This window comes from Xenopus laevis, chromosome 4L (genome assembly GCF_017654675.1).
Source record: "Xenopus laevis strain J_2021 chromosome 4L, Xenopus_laevis_v10.1, whole genome shotgun sequence".
Classification (NCBI taxonomy): domain Eukaryota; kingdom Metazoa; phylum Chordata; class Amphibia; order Anura; family Pipidae; genus Xenopus; species Xenopus laevis.
Genome location: NC_054377.1, coordinates 62,192,434 through 62,217,163, shown reverse-complemented (window position 1 = coordinate 62,217,163; position 24,730 = coordinate 62,192,434). Strand labels below are relative to the sequence as shown.

General features: G+C 36.9%; 1 protein-coding gene across 1 annotated transcript in view; it reads left to right on the top strand.

Moving 5' to 3' along the window:
• The first annotated feature begins 10,926 nt into the window (after positions 1–10,926).
• Positions 10,927–24,730, top strand: part of chst8.L (carbohydrate (N-acetylgalactosamine 4-0) sulfotransferase 8 L homeolog) — a 254,502-nt gene continuing 240,698 nt past the window's right edge. Inside the window, exon 1 of the mRNA XM_018258014.2 lies at positions 10,927–11,474. The gene's annotated coding sequence lies outside the window, so the exon portion shown is untranslated. The remainder of the gene's footprint in view (positions 11,475–24,730) is intronic.

Here is a 24,730-nt window from a genome sequence, read left to right as displayed (position 1 = left end):
GGTCGCTGGGGGTTTCCACTTCAAGTTTAGAAAAAGTGGGCGGAGCCACCAACAACCAATCAAATTTCATTCATTGATTTTCAATAGAAAAAAATAGAAATGCTGCCATTTTTACACATTAAATGACAGCATTCCCAAACTTTGGTATGATAGTCACTGAGTGACTGTGGTTCACAATTAGGAAAAAAAGGGGCGGGGCAACAACAGCCAATCAGATTTGGGCCTGAGTTTTGCCACGGCAAGCACCACTCACATTTTCTTCAGGAAATGTACCTCTCTAGTTATTATTATTATGTTGGCTATGAAATAGCCAACATACTGTTCTTCGAGTTCAGCTCGTTCTTCTTATTATTAGTGGTGCTTGCGAAGCAAAGCATCACTACTGTTATCTTGCAAACTTATTAGTGGTGCTTGCGAAGCAAAGCATCACTACTGTTATCTTGCAAACTTATTTTTATTCTTCTTCCGTATGAAAGTTTGGCGCGTAACTAGTCCCGCACCGTTTGTCCTAGACCCATGAATGAGGTGTCAAATCGTGCGGCTTAATCAGGAATGGGGTGGTATGACTTTTCTAAGGGGTGGGTGGTTAATTGCCCCTTGCGGGGGCAATTAACCACCCCGAAAAGTCCCATAGATTAACATTGAGGCCAACTTTTGACGGATTCTAGCGCAGAGAGGGAATCTTGTAGAAACGTTAAATTTACCACATTTGAAGAGGTTTGCGACCTGTGTCAGATGATACCCCACACGAGGGTATAAGTTTTACCCCCGGGCAGGAGAGGTCCCCAAATTTGCCCCATTGACTTATAATGGGGAATTTATCGAATAATTAGTTTGTCGCAGACCCATGAATGAGGTGTCAAACCGTTCAGCTTATTCGGGAATGGGGTGTTGTGACTTTTCTGTCCTATTTTGGGGACCCAAAAAAGTGAGCGGAGCCACAAACAACCAATCAGATTTTCCCTATTGACTTCAATGAGAAAATGTAAACAGCTGTAATTCTCACAGTAATAAAGCCAGAGCTCCCAAACTTGGCACCGTGGGTCACTGGGTGACTGCAGCCAAAATTTACAAAAAGTGGGCGGAGTCTATAACAGCCAATCAAATTTCAGCCATTCAATTAAATAGGAAAATTTTAAACTGCTGCCGCTCTTAGACGGTTAATGGCAGCCTCCTCAAAGTTGGCACAGTTGGTCACTGGGGGACTGGGATTAAAATTAAGAAAAGTGGGTGGAGCCAAAACCAACCAATCAGATTTCTTTGATTGGTTTTAATGGGAAAAATTAAGAAGGCTGCCATTCTCTCAGTATTGATGTCAGGGACCTTGAATATCACAAATGTTGTCGCTGGGGGTTTCCACTTCAAGTTTAGAAAAAGTGGGCGGAGCCACCAACAACCAATCAAATTTCATTCATTGATTTTCAATAGAAAAAAATAGAAATGCTGCCATTTTTACACATTAAATGACAGCATTCCCAAACTTTGGTATGTTAGTCACTGAGTGACTGTGGTTCACAATTAGGAAAAAAAGGGGCGGGGCAACAACAGCCAATCAGATTTGGGCCTGAGTTTTGCCACGGCAAGCACCACTCGCATTTTCTTCAGGAAATGTACCTCTCTAGTTTCTTATTACTATTTCTGCCTGGTGTCTGGCTGTGCTTTGTACCTTGTGTTGTGTCCACCACCACTCCCATGTCTGAATAGCACACGTTACCTCTCCTGCCCCTCATGAATACTGTGCTAATAAATTCACCTAACACTGTGTTCATGGGGGTGGTCGCAGGTCTATGCTATTCATTTATGTAGAAGGCAAGGTGAATAATGCAAAAAATAGAATTCAGATTGCGCTCATGTTTTGCACTTTGAAGCCTGAGGATATTTGTTTGGTTTATCGATCAACCAAAAATAACTAGATAATTTACTTAAATGCTATTGACCTAGCTAATATTTCTCAATGGCTTTTTCACTTTTTATTTTTAAATTAAGATTAAAAACCCTGCGAATAAACCAACCCCAATATAGACAAAGTAAAAAAGATAGAATTACATGTCATGGTTTTTTTTATATTGCCACTGGGCATGAACCGCATCGTTAGCTGTTTTTGTACTATGCTTAAGGCTAAATCACATAAATTGCAGTGTTGAACAGAATTGGAAAGAGGATAAAAAGTGTGAGTTGCATTCCTATAAAAAAGATAATTGTGGTAGACAAGTAAGTAAAAAGCTGCCTAGTCATGTGAGTTACAGATTTATGAAGGACTAAAGTCTAAAGAAAGAATATAACTAGAAATGCTCACCATAGTATCTCAGAAATGAGAGAGTTCACTTTTAAACAAACTTGGTATGTATGACATTCTATAACATACTAAAAGTTAACTTAAAGGTGATCTAACCCTTTAAAGGAGAACTAAAGTTTAACTAAAGAAGTAGGTAGAAATGTTGTACATTATGTTTTGGGCTTCTATTCCAGCCCAAGACAATCACAACCCTTTGGCCTGACTTCTGCACAAGATTTCTGGGTTGCTGGTGAGTTCAGACTGAACTCTTTCTTACTCTCTCTTTACTCTGCTGGCGTCCAGCAGCCTCTATTTATAAGTGACATCAGAGATGGGCAGATATATAAATAGAGGGGCCTTGCCGTGTCAAGTTGGGTTTGGGTTGGGAGCAGGTAGATTGTGGGTTGGCTTTTTGTTTACCTGCAAATCACTACTCACTTCAGTGTTCTTATTTATTATTTTTAAATGTAGCTTTAAATTAAAGACAGAAAGTGTCTTATATATATATGCAAATACTAATATGAAATTGTTTTACCTATGTAAACTGTGCCATTTTAACGCAATTTTTAATTACCTTTATAATGTATCAAAGACCCTGAGATGTTTATTGAGGTATCCAAATGTACAGTATCTACCTATTTCAGTAAACAATATTCTTCTTATTTTTTTCTTATATTTTGTATACTTATTTACAACACAAGAATGATTCTGGTAAGGTACTGATATGTAAGTAATTTAAGAGAATTGTGATTCTCTCAATTAATAGTATCTTCTTTGAGGTTTTTTTCTTTAATATTTGAATGGTTGATATTAACACTAGAAGGTTTTCGAAACTCAACTCACTTACCTGAAACATCTTTACATGCTCTTCGTAAATGTGTACATTTAATCACAATTTTGATCACCATAAGTTGTTTGTCTGAGCCCTGAATCACCTGGCTTCCCATCTGTTGATTAGAATGCCTTATCGATCAGGGATTGGGGACTGCTGCTTGCATCTGCCATGGGTACAGACCCTAATGCTCCTTGAATGCTCAAGCAATTGTGCATGTAATCTGTGTAAATGAGCTCCAATATGGAAGGGTAACAAACTATGTGGTGATAATTATCACATATGATATAATCAATCCATGGTAAATGTAAATACAGTCATCGTTTAGAATTCCTGAAAAAGGTTTAAATCCCTCCTAAAGTTTTGAAAATTAAGGAGGACAAAAATAGAAAATTTTCAACGTATTCATCAAACATATGACAATTAATCCATTAAATAAAAAAGTGTAAGGCTGTATGGGCAAAACTGTGTGTGATTGCTGCATGCAAAACTTACTTCCAAATGGTGGTAGTTGAAGATTAACCTCAATATCAGGTTGTTATCACATGAAGGCAAAAAATCATCTTCTGAATAATTAACTATTAAACTTGCTCAAGTTGACGGATGAAGATAATTAGCTCCCAAGTGATCTTATAAACATTCCTTATCAAAAGGCTGTTTTGCTATCAGAATTTTAGGGAGATCCATAGTCCATATCTAGTGGTCTTGCTCAAAAGCTCAATGGTTTTGTTCCCAAATATTAGGCATGGGCACAGCAAAAAAGGAAATGGATGGGGGGGCATCATAAATAAGTTCCATAAATGTAGAATACCCAATGGGGTTTCTAAAGATGCCCTGAAAACAAATAGAAAACTTTAGTTGCACACTGTTAGAAATCTTTAAAGGAGTTTCAGGCTGATTAGCACAGTACTTTTCACTATTTGCTGAAATTGCCTTTCTGTCTTTTTTCTAATAAAGCACAATGGGCAATGAGGTGAACTTTAGTCAGTTCCTGATTGGCTGGATGGTCCTTTTAAATTTGTGTGTGATGGTTACACTTAAAGTAATTTAAATATTATTATTATTATTATTATTATTATTAAGGTTTCATTATTGTTATTACCCTTTGTATTATTAATATTATTACCATTATTATTACCTTTTTGGTACAGAACATGTGTGAACTCTGTCAAGTATTCAATTTAAGTCAATCAATGCTGTTATAGTCACATCAGAGTTTAGTAAGCTGAATGACACATTCATTAGTTGCATGTGATCATACTAATACACCCCCCCATGATCATAGTACAAAAATGACTGAATAAAATATAACTGTATTATAACTGTATAAAACAGGTTCATTGTGGCCAACTTAGAGTTACTACAACCCACCAATACATATTATTTAATATGTTGTAAATTACTTATTTCTGATAAAAGAATGCTAACTGTTGATCTTGTTATCATCTAGATATTTCTAACTGAAAAGCCTTAGATTCCATTTAAGAAGTTTTCCCAGTACAGTACCAGAACTGAAATGCACATGATTAAAATTCCCAGTTTGAATCTGGGATTGATTCATGATCTCTTTATTGAGTTTATTCAAATTATTTTTCAGTTCTCAGAGTATCTAGTGGGTATGTACGTTTCTGATGGCAAGGGATTCTAGCAATTGGATTCTAATTAGTATTGCATGTGGTGAAGAAAAAGATTAAAGCCCTCTAATCTCACCTTCTCTTCACTTGGAGTAGCTGGCTGGTTTTCAACATTTTCTTTCTTATGCTCTAAGGGGGTTGATTCAGTAAACCATTGTTAGTTTAGAAATTATGTTATACTGTTCGATGAACAAAAGCATAAAAATGGCTAATTACAAATTATCAAACAATAGAGTTGTTTGCCTTCAACAAGTTTGTATTTAAAAAAAAAACACTTTTTATGGCTTGGTTTTAACCCAAACGTAAAATTCCACACACTATGGAGAAACTCTGAGCAATGTGCATTAGAATTTTGGTGTAAGTACAGGTATAGGACCTGTTATCTAGAATGCTTTGGACATGGGTTTTCCGGATAAGGGGTCTTTCCATAATTTGGATTTTTACCGTAGTAAATAATCATTCAAACATTAAATAAACCCAACAGGATTCTTTTGCCTCCAATAAGGCTTGATTATATCTTAGTTGGGATCAAGTAAATTGTACTGTTTTATTATTATTATTATTATTATTATTATTATTATTATTATTATTATTATTATAGAGAAAAGGGAAATTCGTTTTTAAAATTAAAATAGAGAGATGGGAGATGGTCTTCCCATAATTAGTAACTTTCTGAATAACTGGTTTCCGGATAATGGATCCCATATCTTTATTTAAAATGGATGCCAGCAAAAAAAAACTTTGTTATTCAATATTACTTATCCTATACACACACAACACAAAAAATGTTCTCTTAAAGACAATTTTAAAATGTTTTCCTTTTTCGCATTTATTCCATCTCACAGTTTAGAGAATAATACAGTTATTATTAGTACACATAATCTCCTTATTACTTTAGGCAAAGAGGTTTTAGCAAATGCAGACAGACCCAAATCCAACAATAATACCAGAGTCAAATCAAGAAAATCCAAAGAAGCAATAAATAAACACACATTTTGCCATAAAAAGGATGATAACATATGTAATGGTGCGTAAATAAAGATTTCGTCAGAGTTCTGATTTTTTCCACTAAACCTTATATTTTTCTTTAATAATAAGAAGTTATGAAAGTGACTTTGGTTTATCAGAATAGAGGTGATTCAGGGAGGAACTAGATAGGTTTCTCCTCTTGTTGCCATGGTGGAGGTGATTCCCTTCTGAGACAATAAGCAGAGCCAATGTTTCAGCTGAGAGTTTAACAGAATATCAAATTCTACTGGGACATCTATTCCAAGCGTTGCCTGGAGGCATTCTCATCTTAACCAACCCAGAGAGAATTACAAGGTAGTCTGGGTGTCAGGACAGCATTATTCCTAGAAACATACAATACAAGTTTGACTGAAGACCTAGGTATAATCATTACTACTGTAAGGAAGTATAACAAAAAAATAAAAATGAAAAATACTACAATTGTTTCTTAAATTATATGGAACAAAGATGGTCTTGTGATTTATCAAAAGCCTTTCCATGCAACTGTGCTGCAAATTCTTATAGCTTAAAAGCAGTCTCAAGTGGCTGGAACATGGCTTGTAACAAACAGTAAAATCATTTAGAATGCTCTGAAATATTGTTTTATATATGTATCAAATATTTTTGAGAAACTTTGTTTAAAATCCTTCTTCGTGGTACACCAGACAGAGAACAGCTCAAGGTGCATCCAAAAGGGGTCTTTGGATAGCATGGCTAATATGGCCCATTTGGCTTTTGATAGTCCTATGATTTTAAATAAGTATTATTATTTTTAGTTGACATATTTTAGCTGTCTGAAAAGTGCCCATGATCACACCTGTGGGTTTCATTCACTTGAATGGGAAATGTGTGGAAGGGCAGATGTAAGTGATTTTTGATCTAGAAATGCTTGGTTTTTGGCCTGCGCCTGCGCTTTTGCATGACTCCCACTGAAGTTAAAAAGAAGGCTTGGGTGGGGGGTTTGGGAATCATGGCCATTTTTCACCTTTATGAAAATTGCCCAGTATTAAAACTAGTCTTTTGGATGATTAGAATTATTTATTTTCCAATCCATGGTTTTAGCCCATGCTTATCCTGTTCACAAGTTCAGAGTTAACTTTTAGGGGCACATTTACTAAGCTCGAGTGAAGGATTCGAAGTAAAAAAAGTTTTTTTTCGGCTTCGATTCGAACTATAAATCGCTTGACTATGCTACCATTTGATAGTCGAAGTACTGTCTCTTTAAAAAAAAACTTTGACTACATACTTCACCACTTTAAACCTACCGAGCTACAATGTTAGCCTATTTTTTGATCGGAGGAAAATCCTTCGATCGATGGATTAAAATGGATTCGAATCGGATTCGCAGGATTTAATCGATTGAACGATTTTTCCTTCGATCGATCAATCAAAGTATTTGCGGTAAATCCTTCGACTTCGATATTCGAAGTTGAAAGATTTTACTTCGAGGGCGAATATCGAGGGTTAATTAACCCTCGATATTCAACCCTTAGTAAATGTGCCCCTTAGTGTGAGGTAAAGAGGGATATTTTGAGACAATTTGTAACTGGTATTAATTTTTTATTATTTGTGTTTTTTGGGTTATTAAGCTTTTTATATCCACACACACTGGAATATTTGTTTAAAAAGCCTTTAAAGACTTTATTAAAGGGATACTGTCATGAGCTGCCCAAAATGACTTTGGGCAGCTGGGAAATTGAAAAAATGTCTAGCCCCATGTCAGATTTCACAATTGAATATAAAAAAATCTGTTTGCTCTTTTGAGAAATGGATTTCAGTGCAGAATTCTGCTGGAGCAACACTATTAACTGATTCATTTTGAATTTTTTTTTTTTCCCCATGACAGTATCCCTTTAAGCTTTTTATTCAGCAGCTCCCTAGTGTCCAAATTTCCCTAGCAACTATGCATTGATTTGAATAATACACTGGAAAATTAATAGGAGAGGGTCTGAATAGAAAGATGAATCATAAAAAGTAGCAATAACAATAAATTTGTTGTATTTGTTTTTTAGATGGGGTCAGTGACCCCCATTTTAAAGCTGGAAAGAGAAGAAGGAAAATAATTAAATAACGATAAAAATGAAGACCAACTGAAAAGCTGCTTAGAATTGGCCATTCTATAACACACTAAAAGTAAACTCAAACCACCCCTTTAAAAGCTAAATTTTTAGCCATGGGATTAAACCAAAATTGGACATTTTGAAACTTTGTAGTTTGATATGTGTACCAGCTGGCATAAACTGGAAAACTTTGGATGTTAATTCTATGTTTTTAATTATGTCCAGACATTTTTGCTTTCTGTTCTATTGATCTCTAAACATAAACTTAAAAGAGCTATCTGGTTGCCAATATAATCAATTTTCAACAACCAAATAAATAAAACATAAATTAAAAAGAACCCACAAAAAGTCAAAATAGGCCGAATCTTAGCTGTCATAGAAGACCATTGTAAATATTATACCTGAAAGTTAATTCTATGATGTGCTCTCATAGAGCACACTAACTAAATATGAAGCCATGGTAGTATTCGTTCAGTTGCGGAGAGAAGTGAGCCACATTATTAAAAGCTCAGTTTTTCCCTTCATCAGATATTCTGTCTTTGCAGATTTAAGGGCCTTAAATAATGTCTGTATCTAATTTTTTGTTGGATAATTACCTGCCATTCATTAGCACTTAATGGAGGCTAGAAAGCAATAAAACCTTTATAGCAGATGAGCTAAGCAGCTTTGCTTTAACAGGGCATCAAAAAATGCATCAGTGATCATTTCATGTGGCCTATTTGGTCATGTACTTAGTATATACATATTCATTACTGCCCATGTACATATGCCTAATACACTCAATAATGTGAAATATGGTAGCAATATACAATGTCAGATTATTTGCAGCACTTCTTGCTTTCACAAATTTCACAGTCGGCACCCTCACCTCCGAATTATTTTAATCCGATGCACGTCCAACGGTTTCCACCTTCAATCCGTTCAATCAGACCCAGAGCCCGGCCAACCCAACCCAGCCAGGCGCCCTAGGCAACCTGTCGGGCCACGGCGCCGGCTCAGTACTGCGCATGTTGAAAGTTGGATTCATCGCGCATGCACGAAAGTTGGATGCATCGTGCATGCGCAGAAGCGCATTTACGCTAGAGATGACACCGACCGTCGGGGAGAGACGGGACCGGACACGGGGTAGGCGACAGAGCAGGTACGTGCCTGGCATCCCCCAGCTTTGCGCCCTAGGCACGTGCCTACTCTGCCTACCCCTAGTTCCGGCCCTGATCAGACCACATTTAGTAATTGACGGCACCAGTCAGTGATTTATGTTCTTAAAATGCCTTTATTGGGACATAGGCTCTGACCCCAAACAACCGGCAACGTTTCAGACCACTCTTGGTCTTTTCTCAAGTTTGGGGTCAGAGCCTATGTCCCAATAAAGGCATTTTAAGAACATAAATCACTGACTGGTGCCGTCAATTACTAAATGAACTTCTTGCTTTGAAAAATGCTCATCTTCACTTTGGTTTAAAAGCTGTATGTTTTTTTATTTTTATTATTATTATTATCTAAATGTCAGAAAACAGTGAATTATTTTATTGTTTATCTTGCATCCATATGGATAAATAAGGAACCGTTTCAGAGCACAGATCCTCACATAGCTAGAATGTATCAATTAGATGTATAGATTGATTTCTCTTTCTCCTAAGGGAGGCAATTGGCATTTTATTTATATCCTAATCTATATGTGGTCTTAGTTGAGAGAAAACAGTTACTGTTCAGGCGGAGGGGGCTGCTGTTAGTTGCCATAGACAGTCACTTTTTATTGGGCTGATGGGGGTCTGTTTGGGCCTATTTGGAATCTCAGTCCAGACCTGGTACTATTAGCATTCAAACTCTTGCTTTCTATAAAACTACTGCCAGCACTGCCTTGTGTCTCTACACAATGGGGGAGGGGCATATGGATTGAAACTTCTCTTATAGGTTGGTCTGTAGTAAGCATAAGTCCAGTTTCCAGGTTAGGCATGTTGTCAGGATCAGGGCCAGATTTCCTTTTTTGGCACTCTAAGCTGCTCTCTAGGCCGCCTAGGCCCTAGCGCCTGCTGGGAACGAATGCAGCATGCATAGCCCTGCCCCTGATGTCACATCCCACCCCTGCTACATCCCACCCCACCCTGTTATGTCACGGCCCTGTAAGGTGGCAACCTTAGGTGGCTTCCTATCAGACTCCTACAGGCAGGGTTGGACTGGGGAGCTTGGGGCCCACTGGGCTTCTGCATATGGGCGCGGTGCCAGGTTTCTGTGTGTGAGCACGCTGTCACATCAGTGCACACGCGCAGCACAGGTTTTGTGCGCATGCGCAAATTTTTTACTTTGTCGCGACCCCGACAGAGGGGTTGCGCCACTAAGAATCGGATCTGGGCCAACGGGGCCCACAAGAGCCCGGGGCCCACCGTTTTTTTTCCCGGTATCCCGCATGCCCAGTCCGACACTGCCTATAGGCAGTGGCATAACTAGATATTACTGGGCCCTGCAGCAAATTATTTTTCTGGTCATCAAAATGTCTAGAAGTTGACCTGTTTTACCAATATTTACTGCCCCCCCCCGCGGCTGCAGTCTCTGCTTCCTCTGTAGTCCTACTAGGGTTGCCACCTGCCCATTAAAAATGATGGTTGATCCCAATGTTATTAATAGGGAAAAAAGATAAATATATAGGAAGGCTAGTATTTTTTTTCCAGAAAAGGTGGCAACCCAAAGTCACACCCTTCCTACAGGTCTCTCTGGGATATATCCACTTATGAAAGAGAGAATATACATACACCACAGTGCACCTCCTCTACTCTCTATTTATGTCTATAGGATAGTAAGAGGCATCTTTTTACCCATGTAATAAGTATAGTCCCGTGATAAACCGGTGGGAACGGGATAAGGAGCCATGAGGAGGGGACCACCTGTAAAGAAAGAGTGCCTTTGTAATAAACGTTTATTATGTGAGTAACCAGAAGGCGGACAGGGGGTTAATTATTTTTGTAAACATCTGTTGAATAGGCTTTCCATGAAGTTGTGTGACCGCTTGTGTGGGCTATATACTGTACGTTGCTGTAAGAGCTCATGTTGCCACTCGCGGCTCAGAATTTAACAAAAGAGAAGAGTGATGCACAAGCAGTGGGTAGAGGGCGCTGTAACGTAACCTAGCAATAAGCTTTGTCACGTGCACACGCACACTGCGCGCACTTCACCTCCTCAGTATCTCGCACCTCATGCAGCCGGCCCGGACCTGGCTATTGTGCTCCTGTGATCCACTCATTGTCCTTTAGTTCTACCCACAGCGCTGCACGCTCACACGCCCCTCCAAAACAGCCCGTTATGCCCTAACCCGTTCGGCTTTCACTTCTCCCAACTGCAGCCATTCCAACTTTGCTCACAAGGCGCTTGTCCAGCGAGCGGACACACACCTGCACCAACCGCATGGGGCACAGGGGCATCCCGATGGCTCCGTACTGGGCAGCAACTTGTGCCGGCAGAAGAGAGCCCGCAGCTTAATCCGGTATTATACTCACTCTCCGAACTGCCGTCGGCACTTACATTGCAGGATACAGGCACAGCGTCTCCCCATCACACACAGGTGCAAGCGGATCATATAGGCGGCTGCTGCTGCTGCTACCACTGATCCGGGAGACACAGGGAGAGGGGACGCACATGTGCACCTGTGGGAGCTGCTAGCTGTCATCCAGGTGAGTGCTGCTCCTACAACTGCCACATGCCTTTAGTTGTCAGTCTGTAATCCACTGCTAAATGGACTGTGCAGCAGACATAGGGAAGTTCACAGGGTATTTGTTCCTATACATAAATCAGTCAACTTGTGGGATGTGTTGTAGATGCTGTATTCAAACTTAACTTCTTCCTGCCCACTGTTTAAGCTGATCCCCCTCCTCAAAATTAAACTCTTTTCTTTTGCTTAAAGGGGTTCAGATAACTTTTAGTATGTTATAGATTGGCTAAATCGAAGCAACTTTTCAATTGGTCTTCATTATTTATTCTTTATAGTTTTTGAGTTATTTGCCTTCTTTTTCTGACTCTTTCCCGCTTTCAAACACGGGGGTCACTGACCCCTTCTAAAAACAAAAATGCTCTGTAAGGCTGCAAACGTATTATTATTGCTACTTTTTATTACTCATCGTTCTTATTCAGGCTCACTCCTAATTATATTCCAGTATTGTATTTGAATTAAGGCATGTTTGCTGAATAAAAAGACAAATAACTTAAAAACCACAAATGATACAAAATTGCAAATTGTCTCGGAATATCACTCTACATCAAAGGTGAACAGCCCCTTTAATGAAAGAAAGTGGAATTCCAAGCAACTTTCCAATATTCATTCATTAAAATGTTTGCTAGGGTAATTTGGACCCTAGCAACCACACTGCTGAAATTGCAAACTGGAGAGCTGCTGAATAAAAAGACCAATAACTTAAAAACCACAAATGATAAAAAAATGAAATTGTCCCGGAATATCACTCTCTACATAAAAGGTGAACAAGAAAGTGGAATTCCAAGCAACTTTCCAATATTCCTTCATTAAAATTTTTGCCATGGTTTTTAAGTGATGTGTAATACACAGTAATTGAAATCAAAAGCAGTATTTATGCCTTTATCTTTAAAACAGTGTCGTCAAAATCATTTGCAATCATCAGTTCGCTTCTGCTACATAGTTTCATGAGTCAGAACCAGAAGTGCAACGAAGGGATCACATTGTTTTCAATAGCAATTGCATTTAAAAATAATTGTATTTTATTACAATGAATGTACGGTGAAAAGTTGCTTAGAATGACATTTCCTTTCATTATGGATAAACAGTTTTTGGGCGGAGATCTCCATTAGGGAACTGTATGTAGAACGGCAGACTTTTTAGACTTCTCTGCACCCCATATCCACCTTAGTACAGGGCTGTTTAACCTGCAACTCTTGTTGAAGTACAGCTGCTAGTACTGGATATAAATTCTGCAGTTCATTTTCATCACTAGTTCCTACTGGGTCTTGAGTTATGTTAATTATGCAACTTTTATTTACACTGAATATTATTTACAGAAACAGATTTAAAAATTGAAATGTGTTAATAGGCACAAGCAGTTCTTGGCAAACAAATGATTTTCTTCCACATTATGAAAAAAAGCAATAGTGTCATACATCCAGTTATCTTTCAAACATTCCTCTCTTCAAATGATTAGTGCCGGAGAAATGGAAACTTTTGCATTACTTCATTAAGTGCCAAAGGTGTAGCCAACAGAGGAATGGGTTCATAGTGAAACTTAAATAAGCAATGGCTCGAATACAAGGGAGCAGCAAAGATGAAACCATTCTGGGAATCAATATGTAACACTGCTAAACTATAGGACACCTTTGCTTTTGTCGAAATGTCTTTGCCATCAGTCTTTGCTTTTTAATTCCCAGTTGCTCCCTCTGGCACAGTGACCGCCACTGCAAAGATCTAACTCAAGCTGGATGGTCTGAAAATAAATGAAATCAATGCCGTAAAGTAGCTTTTTTTCCTAATTAAAGATGCAGCATCATAGACTTTCAATGGAAGTTTTTCATTATGCATCCCTTCTCCAGACCTCAGCCAAAGTGGATTCACTTTAATTCTTATAAAAACCTGATACTGCTTTGTAACATTAGTCTCAATTGAAGTTTATAAGCCTCGGGCCCAGGGAAGGGGCAGACGTAAAGTTTTTCAAACGATTGGCACAGAGCAAATTGTCTGTAGTAATTGTTTGCTTTCTATGGGGTTTGTACAGAAGCGCTGCAAATGTGGTAAGGACCTCTTTCAGCAAAGGCTTATCTCTCCCTCTGTGGAATCATAGAGGTTTAAATGAAAGGCTTGCTGACACCTGCTGCCTGGAAACCTATCTTCTATAAATATTGTAACCAAGTGCCAGAAAGTCTAAGTATATCACGAAAGAAAAAAAGGGTAGATTGGCCAGACAATGCAGACCTTTGAAGTTTGAATGGAAGCATTAAGGCCACTTGCAGAAGTACCGCTTTTATAGTATTTGAAACACTGAAATGTTCATAGAACATATAATTATGATGCTGTCTTGGGTGCAGTCATTAAAAAACAGGTATGGGACCCGATATTCAAAATGCTTGGGACCTGGGGTTTTCTGGATGAGGGCTCTTTCTGTAATTGGGATCTCCATACCTTAAGTCTACTAAAATAACCTTTAAACATTAAGTAAACCAAAAGGATTGAATATTGATTTCTTATGTCTTAGTTTAAATTTACATTATTTAAATAAAATGGACTTCCAGTCACTCAGTTTTTTGGATTAAGGATGCTGTTTCTGTGTAAGCAGTTAAAGAGTTTGGGCGAAGAAGTGAAGAAATGCTGGTCTTGGAACTGTATAGCAAATGTGTGCAACTGAAAAATATAGACAAAGCATTTTTTAAAATCAAACATTGTCTAGTACAAACAATTTTTGAGACAGTCTTCCCCTTTTCCAGATGCATGACACAACTAAATTCCCATTATTTTTAACTTGATGGGTGCCATAGTACAGCTGTCTTTAGGCGGTCCCAGCTGGCAGTGGCTCATGAAAGGGGATAAGTAGCAGCCACTGGCACGGAGAAGCGACAGTTGCTATAGTAGTTCTGAAAATAGCCTAATGTGTGAACTATGGGATAGAACACTTTGTATCTGTGTTGCCCTTCCTAATGAAATCTTGTGAGAGTGCAGGTAATTTTACTTTATAGCATAGCTTCAACAGCTCTTGGGCCATAGGATGGATAGTTTTATTTCATATAAATTGGATACAAACTTGTCCTTTTCCTCAAGTATGGTTTGTAGTGCTTCTAAACAGACTGCAACCCCCTTTTATATTACACAGTTCCAAATATATGACTTTAATACTGTTCATAACACTGTATACAACAATAAAAAGTTTCCAAAGTTTACCTTTTCACCAAAGCACAAAACCATTTAAAGCCACAAGAAATGTTCCTTTCTTGCAAGTTATTATTGCAAAGTGGAAAAAAACCCAAGGAGATTGTGATCACATGCCTGGCTTAATTATTTATAGGTGCACATCAATCAGGGAGTGTGGATAATTTATTTATAAATCATTGAGAATGGAAAACTGAAAGTTTCCACTTAGAGAATCCCTTTTCCTTATGCTGGGAAGCTGTATACAGATCATACATTTGCCAAGTTGTGAAGAGTGTATGAAAATCATTGCACTAAGGTGCAGATTTATTAATGTTCGAATGGTAAATTCAAATTTTTTAATTTTTTTGTGTCAAAACTCACAAATTCGAATGTAAAAGTACCAACTCAAATGTAGAATGGAATGTGAGATTTATCACACCTCGACCATGGAAACAGTTCTAATTTGAATATTCGGCACCTATAACCTGCCGAGTTAATTTACAAATCAATGGCAGAGGTTGAACCATTTGAACATGTTAGTTGCCTTCAGGTCGGGAATATTCGATCGAATATTAGACGTTCAAGTTTTTTCATAAATAACCTTCTATTCGAGTTGTGAGTACATTTGAATTTATTAGAGTAAAAAAAATTGCAGAAATTTGACAATTGATAATGTGTTTGTTTTAAAAGGTGTTCTCTTTTAATGGTCATCACTGTCACCATAATAAGGTACAAGTATGGGATCTGTTATCTGGAAACCCCTTATCTAGAAAGCTCAGAATTACAGAAAGGCTGTCTCCCATGAACTCTAATTTATCAAAATAATCTACATTTTTAAAAATTATTTCCTTTATCTCTGTAATAATAAAACAGTTCCTTGTACCTGATCCCAACTAAGACATAATTAATCCTTATTGGAAGCAAAACTAGCCTATTGGGTTTATTTAAAGGGGAACAACGGCTTCCAAACCAAAATTTGATAAAGAGGCCCACATAACACAGAAACCCCTAATATACCCATCACAGTTACCTGTTTCCTCAAAAGGTATGAATAAATGCATTTTCTATGCTGAAATCCAGCTGTTTAACAGTTCTTCTCTTTCTGCATCATTTGAAATCCTGGCAGGGAAGGAGGGACTAAACACTGATGTTACAAATAATAACAACTACTCCACAGCTTACAGACAGCATGCAGGAACTACATAACCCACAATGCATTGCACTGTGATGTTCCTTTCCTTATTGAAATCACTTGTGCAGCTCAGCAAAGTAGTCTAACAGATCAGCAGAAGAGCAGGGGGCTAGGCTTAGGGAACTGTTCCAAACCATTAAAAATCATGAAAAGTCTGCATATTTTTCAATTGATATATATTGCAAAGTTGCTTGAAATTATGTTTACTTTTCAAAAAGCTTAAGTTATGTTTGTGTGGAGTTCCCCTTTAATGTTTACATGATTTTCTAGTAGACTTAAGATGTGAAGATCCAAATTATGGATCTGTTATCTGGAAAACCCCAGGTCCCGAGCATTCTGATTAACAGGTCCCATATCTGTACTTTGCTAATTTATGTATTTATACAGTTTTCTGTTCACAAAAGTTTAATTTCAGTGCATTAAATCTCATCGCCTGTAAACTTTTCCGAAGAAAAATTAGATCTTTTACTTTTTTTTAATCAGTCCACAACATCAGGAAATTGAGCCGTTTGGTAATGTATTTTATATGTGCAATTAAACTATTACAGTGAAGTGAGTGCAATTTCCAGTAGGATACCGCTGAAAATTATCTCATTATATATATATATGATATATTGTATATACTTACATACACGCAGTTATGTGTTATCGTCCCATCATAATGTGAATTATCTGTATACTGTACAAGATTTAAGCTGCATTATTTCTCATAAAAATATTTGTTTTCCGTATGTTTTATTAGAGATCTTAAAAGGAAAATAGACCTGATAGTGCCTTTAATGTTGGGTTAAAAAGATCTAGTCTATTTCTTTAGTGGAATAATTTTTAGACAAATACGGATGCTGAGATGGAAACTCAAATCTTCTGTGGGTTTTAAGTAAATTACTGGCAGCCAAGTATGTACAATAAGTGACTGTGAAATCAGCTAGGGCTCATTTACAATTTCAACTGCAATTGCGATAAAACAAAAATGGAAGCAGTCCGTGTGTGCACTGACACCATTCATTGAAGCACCGGAGTCCAAAAATACTTGTGAATGACCATAGCTGTGTATTGATGTTGACTAAGGTGTCTGATCTATAAATATAGCTGTCCCATAAAATGGAGAGAAATAAAGCGGAAATGTAAACTTTTTGAAGAATGCTTGAAAGGCTTGAAAGGAAAATGATGAATTAACTTTTGCTTTAATGGAATGCAAAATCAGACGTCACCACTTTCCCTAAAACTGACAGCTTTTACACTTGTTTACCCAAAAGCTGTTCTGACGATGGCAATTAGCTGCCAGTCTACTGCTCACCCATTGAAACTAATAGTATTTTATTCATGTAAACCCCTTATTCTTTTTCCTACAACAAAATAACAATGGAAACAAAAACAGCTATAGTTTTACTGTGCTATGGAATTATAAATAATGCACAGAACTCTGCTCTCTGTGGGTTGCACTTTGCTTTCCACCTTTCTAATATGCAAGGTCCACTTGGCAAGAGATGCTACATAGCTATACATGTTCTTAAATACCAATCATTCTGAATGACACAAATGCATGTTTTAAAATGTTTATATTTCATTGTAGATTCAGTGTATTCATTTAAAGGGCATGTAAACACAAATAAAAAATGTCTAATATATAAAAAGTTTATTTCTGAGCAACAGTGCGATATACGTGGTAATGAAAGCAGTATGTGTCTGTCCCTTTATAGTATTTGTTCTGGTGATTCTGACTCGAAAACAATCCTATTGAGTTTATTTAACGTTTAAATATTTATAGTAGACAATGCATGGAGATCCAAATTAAGGAACGATCCCTTATCTGGAAAACCCCAGCTCCAAATATAAATTCTATACCTGTTTAACATTATGCTTGGAGATGATTGTTAAAAATGCATAGGAACAGAGTATTCCTTTTTGCATGCTGTGTTTTATTCCATGAAAATAAATAACACTTCTGGGACAAAAATATGAAACAAGTTCTAGTGCCCTTTTGAAGAATCCCAGAAATGCCATGTGCGCCAATTTACCCATCTCCTGCAGGAGTTTCTTTGATTGCACACACAAACGTTAATGTCATATATCAAGCATTTGACATTATAAGGTAGTGCATGCCCTTTAGGCTGAAACTTACTATTTCCCAAGTACAAGCTGTTAGTAATCACATGCCCTATTGACTCATTGAGTTGAGTTGTTGCTGCAGCTTTATAAAGCACTACAGAATATTGCTCGGCAATGCAGGAGTGATATACTGATATGTGTTTTGCCTTCAAAAGTTTTACTCCAAAACTAGTCATTAAAAAAAAAAAAAAATACTTTTCCTATATTAATTGTTCATAAGCCAAGGCGCATTCATGCTGCGAAGAAAATGATGAACTACAAACATTAAATCAGTTCACAATTCCACATTTTAATTGTTCTTAAATTCAACATATTTATCATTGGAGAGCAGCAAAATAAGAAAAATAAATGTAATGCTTTCTGCAGCCTACAGAGTGATTGTGTTTGTTGGATTGTTGAAGAAACGGGGATTGTGGAACAAATAGATATTATTCTGCTCTGTGCTGATTTCCTACACGAGAGAAAAGTGTTGGCACCAAAATTACTGTTCTGTGTTCTATAGAGAAAGCATTTTAATTATGTTTACTCTTAAACATTTCAAATACGTCAGATAATATGACATTTTTACAGTGCAAGTAGAAATAAGTCATCGGTTCCCATGCACAAGATTTGTTCACCGAGGTCTTACAAAAATGATTGGTTTGCTCATTCTTGATGAGTGTGTAACCCATGGGAGATAATGCGTTGGCTAAAAATATATATGCAAATCTGCAAATATTAGCTTCTTCACAGTTTTACTGCTGCTCATTCAGTGAAATTGCAGGGGCAATTACAATTTCTGAAAACTTTTTTTCAGCACAAAATAAAAGATTAATATTTATCATCACAGTAAATCTTTACTATTGTGTGTTCTTAATTGTACAAATAGCAGACTTTCTTACTCCCATATGTAATAAAAGGCACTGGGTCTCATTTATAAACACTGGGCAAATTTGCACCTGGGCAGTAACCCATAGCAACCAATCAAATGCTTGCTTTCATTTTTAAACATGCAGCTGGCTTAAAAAAGCTAATGACTGATTGGTTGCTATGGGTTACTGCCCAGGTGCAAATTTGCCCACTGTTTTTAAATGAGACCCACTAAGTTTGCCCAGTAGCAGTAACCATATGCAACCAATAAGATCAGCAATACTACCTGCTGATTGGTTGCTATGGGTTTACTGCTCCTATGCAAATGTATCTTATATTATATAAGATATCATTAATGGCTTTTATACACTTTGTGGAGTTTGGTCCACAGCAGAAAATGGCATTAAAGACACTTGCTAATGATAAGTCCAATAAATTGCAGCCAAATAGCATGGCTACTTCTTCAAAGTATCCTCATATATTTGAAAAAAAGCTCGTGATTTCAATGATAGTCTGTGAAGATGCTGCAAGCCTGTCAAGCCACAAGTGCCTATACATTGTTAAGTACCTATTAAAAATAATGAAAGTACTTTTGATGAAGTGACCCTTAGGGTACAGCATGTATTAATCACTGTATCAGTCCTGGTGCCTGGGGAGCTTAATATACTTTGATTTTAATATGGATCAATAAAGATTTTTCACATACTTTTTAATCAATTCTCAAAGTGTCTTCCATTGACTTTGGGCTCTGACCATTGTTCTCATTCCTACAAAAAGCTTCCAAATGAGTAAGCCTCTAACCACCCTCTTCAATCTAAGGGCAACTCGGTATCTCTATGAAAATGCATCTGGTTCACTTCCTACCTTTCTGACTGCTCCATATCTGTTACTTTTGCTAACAAATCTTCTACTTCTGTACTTGGTCCTCTGCTGTTCCTCTTGTACACTCTCTCTTTAGGAGACCTTATATCTTCATTTGGCCTTAAATATCACCTGTATGCTGATGACAACCAAATATATTTAGACACCCCTTTACTAACCACTGACATTCAGACCTAGATAGCAAACTGCCTACTAGCTATCTCCTCCTTGACGAACCAACATTACTTCAAGCTAAACTTGTCCAAAACTGAGGTTATAGTTTTCCCACCCAAGCCCGTCACTTGCTTTCACCATTACTATTGATGGCAGGACCATAACCCTGTTAATTCAGCACCCTGCTTGGGGTCATGTTTGACCAGTCTCTCTCCTTCTCTTATCATATTAATATTACTGCCAAAACCTGCCGTTTCTTCCTTCCCAATATAGCCTGTTTCTTTCACAAACAACAGCCAAACACTAATTTGTGCCCTTATCCTATCCCTTTTAGACTATTTCAATCTCCTACTAACCGATTTTCCTGACTCCCACCTCTTTTCCCTCCAATTAATCTTACTAGGATCTACCAGGATCCTCCTGCTCTCTTCCAAGAGGGAACCTGTCCAACCCCAACTAAAATCCTTAGTATGGCTGCCTGCTAAGCAAAGGATAACATATAAAATACTTCTGCTAACATTCAAAGTACTTCATTCCTCTGCTCCTCACTACATTTCTTCACTTGTTTCTCTGTACACTCCTGGTCTTCTTCTATGCTCCTCTCAGAGCCTACTTTTCACAACATCCACTGCCACCTCTCCTCTCAAACTATTCTATTTTGCTGCTCCTTACCTTTGTAATTCCATCCCTGAATTCCTCTGTAAGAAGTGCTCTCTCAATCTCTACAAGAAAAAACTGAGAGTCTACCTTTTTGAGCACACCATTAGTCTAGTCCTGGTACCTATTGGACAATGCCTTTACCTTATGCACCCCCTCCAATTTCTGCCTGTTTGTTAGCAACCCACCCACTTAGACTGTAAGCACTTCGGTGCTCTGTGTCCTTGTACGAACTCTGTTCATATTTATTGTCTGACTTGTCCTCCCTGTGTGTTTATATATATATATATATATATATATATATATATATATATATATATATATATATATATATATATATATATATATATATATAAAAATATATATATATATATATATATATATAAAGTACCTTTATGCATTGTGTGGCTCCTTAACAGCGGTTTACAAATAAAGTTATACATACATACATACATACATACATACATACATACATACATACATACATACATACATACATACATAAAACTGTTTAAGGTGTCATTTAGAGATAGTGTTACAGGTATGGGACCTGTTATCTAGAATAGCTGGGGGTATCTGTGTTTTTACCGTAATTTGGATCTCTATACCTTGGCTACTAAAAATAATTTAAATAAATCCAAGAGGATTATTTTGCCTCCAATAAAGATTAATTATATTTTAATAAGGGTGAAGTGAAAGGTACAGGTATGGGACCTGTTATCCTGAATGCTTGGGACCTGGATCTTTATACCTAAAGTATACTAGAAAATCCTGTAAACATTAAATAAAGCCAATAGACTGATTTTGCTTCCAATAAGGATTCATTATATCTTAGTTTGGATCAAGTACAAGGTACTGGTTTATTATTACAGAAAAAAAGGAAATCAATTTGGGTAAATGTGGGGGGAAAGCCTTTCCATCATTCGGAGCTTTCTGGATAACTTTTTTCCAGATAACGGATCCCAAACCTGTACTGGCTGTCATATATTTTTATTTCTTCACCCTAAACATTGTCATCAAAGATCATTTTTACTGTTCAGGCCAGTAAAATTTCACTAAGCATTTAAATTCTGCTTTAAATGATTGTGTGAGTGCCCCTGCAGTATCAGTTTCACTGGAGAATCAAGCAAAAGCCACAGGTAGCATTCTCTTAGTATCACTTTCTGAGCTGTGGAAGACCCAATGTCCTATCGACAGCAGTGACTGTAAAGTAATATTTTTCTAATGTACCAAAAACCAAGTCATTGCATGGCTTAACCAGGAGTTAGTGATTCATCTGCATGTTTGCACACTCAAAACAAAAACAATTTGGCAAAAAGGGTGGTTTAAAAATCAATTTTTACTCTTTGTTCAAGAAAAACATTTTACACAGATAACGCCTTACAAAACATGGCATAATTTTGACAATGTTAAAAAGTAGCATAGAATATCAACCACCCATTAGTTATATGCAGCAAGCAAGAAATCAGCAAGGGAGCGGATACACCTACCAGAAAAATGAGAATGGCCCCAACGTTTCGGCACCAAGGGATTCCCCTTGACAAAGGCCTTGGTGCCGAAACGTTGGGGCCATTCTCATTTTTCTGGTAGGTGTATCCGCTCCCTTGCTGATTTCTTGCTTGCTGCATATAACTAATGGGTGGTTGATATTCTATGCTACTTTTTAACATTGTCAAAATTATGCCATGTTTTGTAAGGCGTTATCTGTGTAAAATGTTTTTCTTGAACAAAGAGTAAAAATTGATTTTTAAACCACCCTTTTTGCCAAATTGTTTTTGTTTTGAGTGTGCAAACATGCAGATGAATCAGTGACATGGGTTACCTGAGGTAGGGGTAACATTTGTTTCTGCACCTCTCACTAATCTGAATTGAATGCTTTTGGTGTGCCCTCCATTCATTATTAATTGTGTTAACCAGGAGTTAGGGTATAGCATGGTGTGAGCTCACAGGCACAGAGACTCACAATAATCTGTGCAGTGCCATGCATTTCGAAAAGTATACTACTTTAAGGCAAATGTTAAAAAGTATGGAATATGTTGTTTCTGTGAACAAAACAAAGATATAAATCATTATGAGATCTATATTTTGTTATGAAGCACTTGAGGGGTACAGAATTAATGTACAAGTGTATAATGGACTAAGAAACATACATTGATTTAAAAAGCTTGGAAATATTCTATGAACAAACTAGCAGGGGTTCTGTCTCTTCAGCATCCACAATATTTAAACTAACATGGCACAATTTCTCTATACCATTTCTTTATATCCAGGTTGCCATAAGAGTGTCATGAACAGTAGTAGCAGTCACAATGGCTTTATGCTTTGTGGTCTATGAATAGTAGCAGGTAAAAAATCAGTTTATGTTTCTAATGTCTTTTTAAAGCTGAATCACAAGGAAGTCAAAGATTTGTATGAGGAATATATTGGTAGTGTGTGGCAACAAAGCATTATGTTGCAGCAAAATTGCCATTCTCTTGTAGTTTATCTCTTTTATAGCATAGCCTGGATATTTGGCTTTAACTCATTAAAAGCTTACTGTAAATACCTCTCTGTAGAAACTGAATTATGGCAGGTTATTTATTCTTCACTGGAGTTCAGTGATAACTTTTTATGGGTTGGCATTAAAGTTATTGATGTATTACACCTACCAGCAGAAGATTTATTCTCAAGTCTCCCTTTCTTTCCCAAAGTTAATGTTTTTTTTTCTAAAAACAGGCTCGTTCAAAAAAAAAAAAGTCACTTGAGAGGGAGATATGCTTGTAAAAGCTATTGATGTATTGTAGTAGGTTGTCAGATGTATATTAAATATTTCCATTATGATCTTAATTTCCATAGAACAAAATTTCCATAGTTCCTGCATAGTAACATGCTGTATCCCTACTGTCCTAGGACAATTTTCAGTGTGTCTACAAGGTAGCCCATAGATATTCATCTTATTGCAGATAGAGACCTGCAAATATTTAAATTATTGGACAAGAACATGCAGAATATTGGCTGCTCGAATCCTCTGCCTACACCAATCCTGCAATTTATTTTATACCAATAGCCAAACTTGCAACATGCCAAGAGCTTGCAAGCTTTGAAAGGAAAGAATGTCAAATAATAGGTAATTCAGACACATTTACATTCTTTGAACCAGAGCCCATTTCATAACTTGCCTTGCGCTGTGAATATCTGCTGAGACCTGACCCATAACAGGACTTTATGTGCAGCACATCTTGCAAGTCATTTATAAAGTGCTAATAGCAATCTTCCACAAAAAAACATTTTCTGCTGTTTCTGTTTTCAGTTTTTTACTGTTTTAAAAATGTAATTGTTTTATTTTCCTTCCTCTCATATAAGGTCTATAAGTTTCGTTCTTGACCTTTGTGTAAAGTACTTAAATTGTAGCCTCCATTGGCACAGGTGCAGATGGGTGTGACAATATCTGTGAAACATTATGTAAATGATGTTGCTGAATAAATAAAAATAATTATTAGAAGAATTTGAAATATCTGAGCTGCTCTATAAATTGAGGGATAAGGGAGTAAGCATTGAGGAACATACTCAGTAGGGGCTCAAGCTTGAGTAGCTGCCAAGATATGTATGTATGTGATCTGAGCTTCTACTGGTAAACTATAGAGGGCTAGAATTAAAGTAAAACTTAACTTTTAGTACTTTTGGTACACTTGACCAAAAGGGACATTGACTGTGGTAACCTTGTTTTATAAATATTATGGTTTTTTTTATAAATAATGTATATACATATATATTTTTTACATATACTGTATTATTTATGTTTAAGGAAACACTAAGTTGGAGAGGGGATTGTTTTCCTGTTTATTTGGCTACTTTTTCACTTTATTCTTTCTTTTCAGTTTAGTAAACTGTGATCCTAATAGACAAATATTCAGGAAAAAAGTGCTTGGTGATCATTTTTGTGAACAAAGTGTTTCTCCATCACAGTGTACTTTTGTTTTGCTGTAAAAGAAAAAAAAAAAAACATACAAAACCATAATTTCTTTGTGTAATGGGCCACTTGAAATAACCATTTCTTATGTTATGCACGGCCAGTCATTATTAGTCATGTCAGATCTAATCATTGCCAACATGCACTTATTTATAATCTAAAAATTGCTATTCTTTTTTGATATCTGTAAACTGCTTTGAAATAACATAGAAATCTAGATAATATGATGTTATAAAGAGAGTGAAGACTTTTTAGTGCATTAGATTATTGTTCCCCA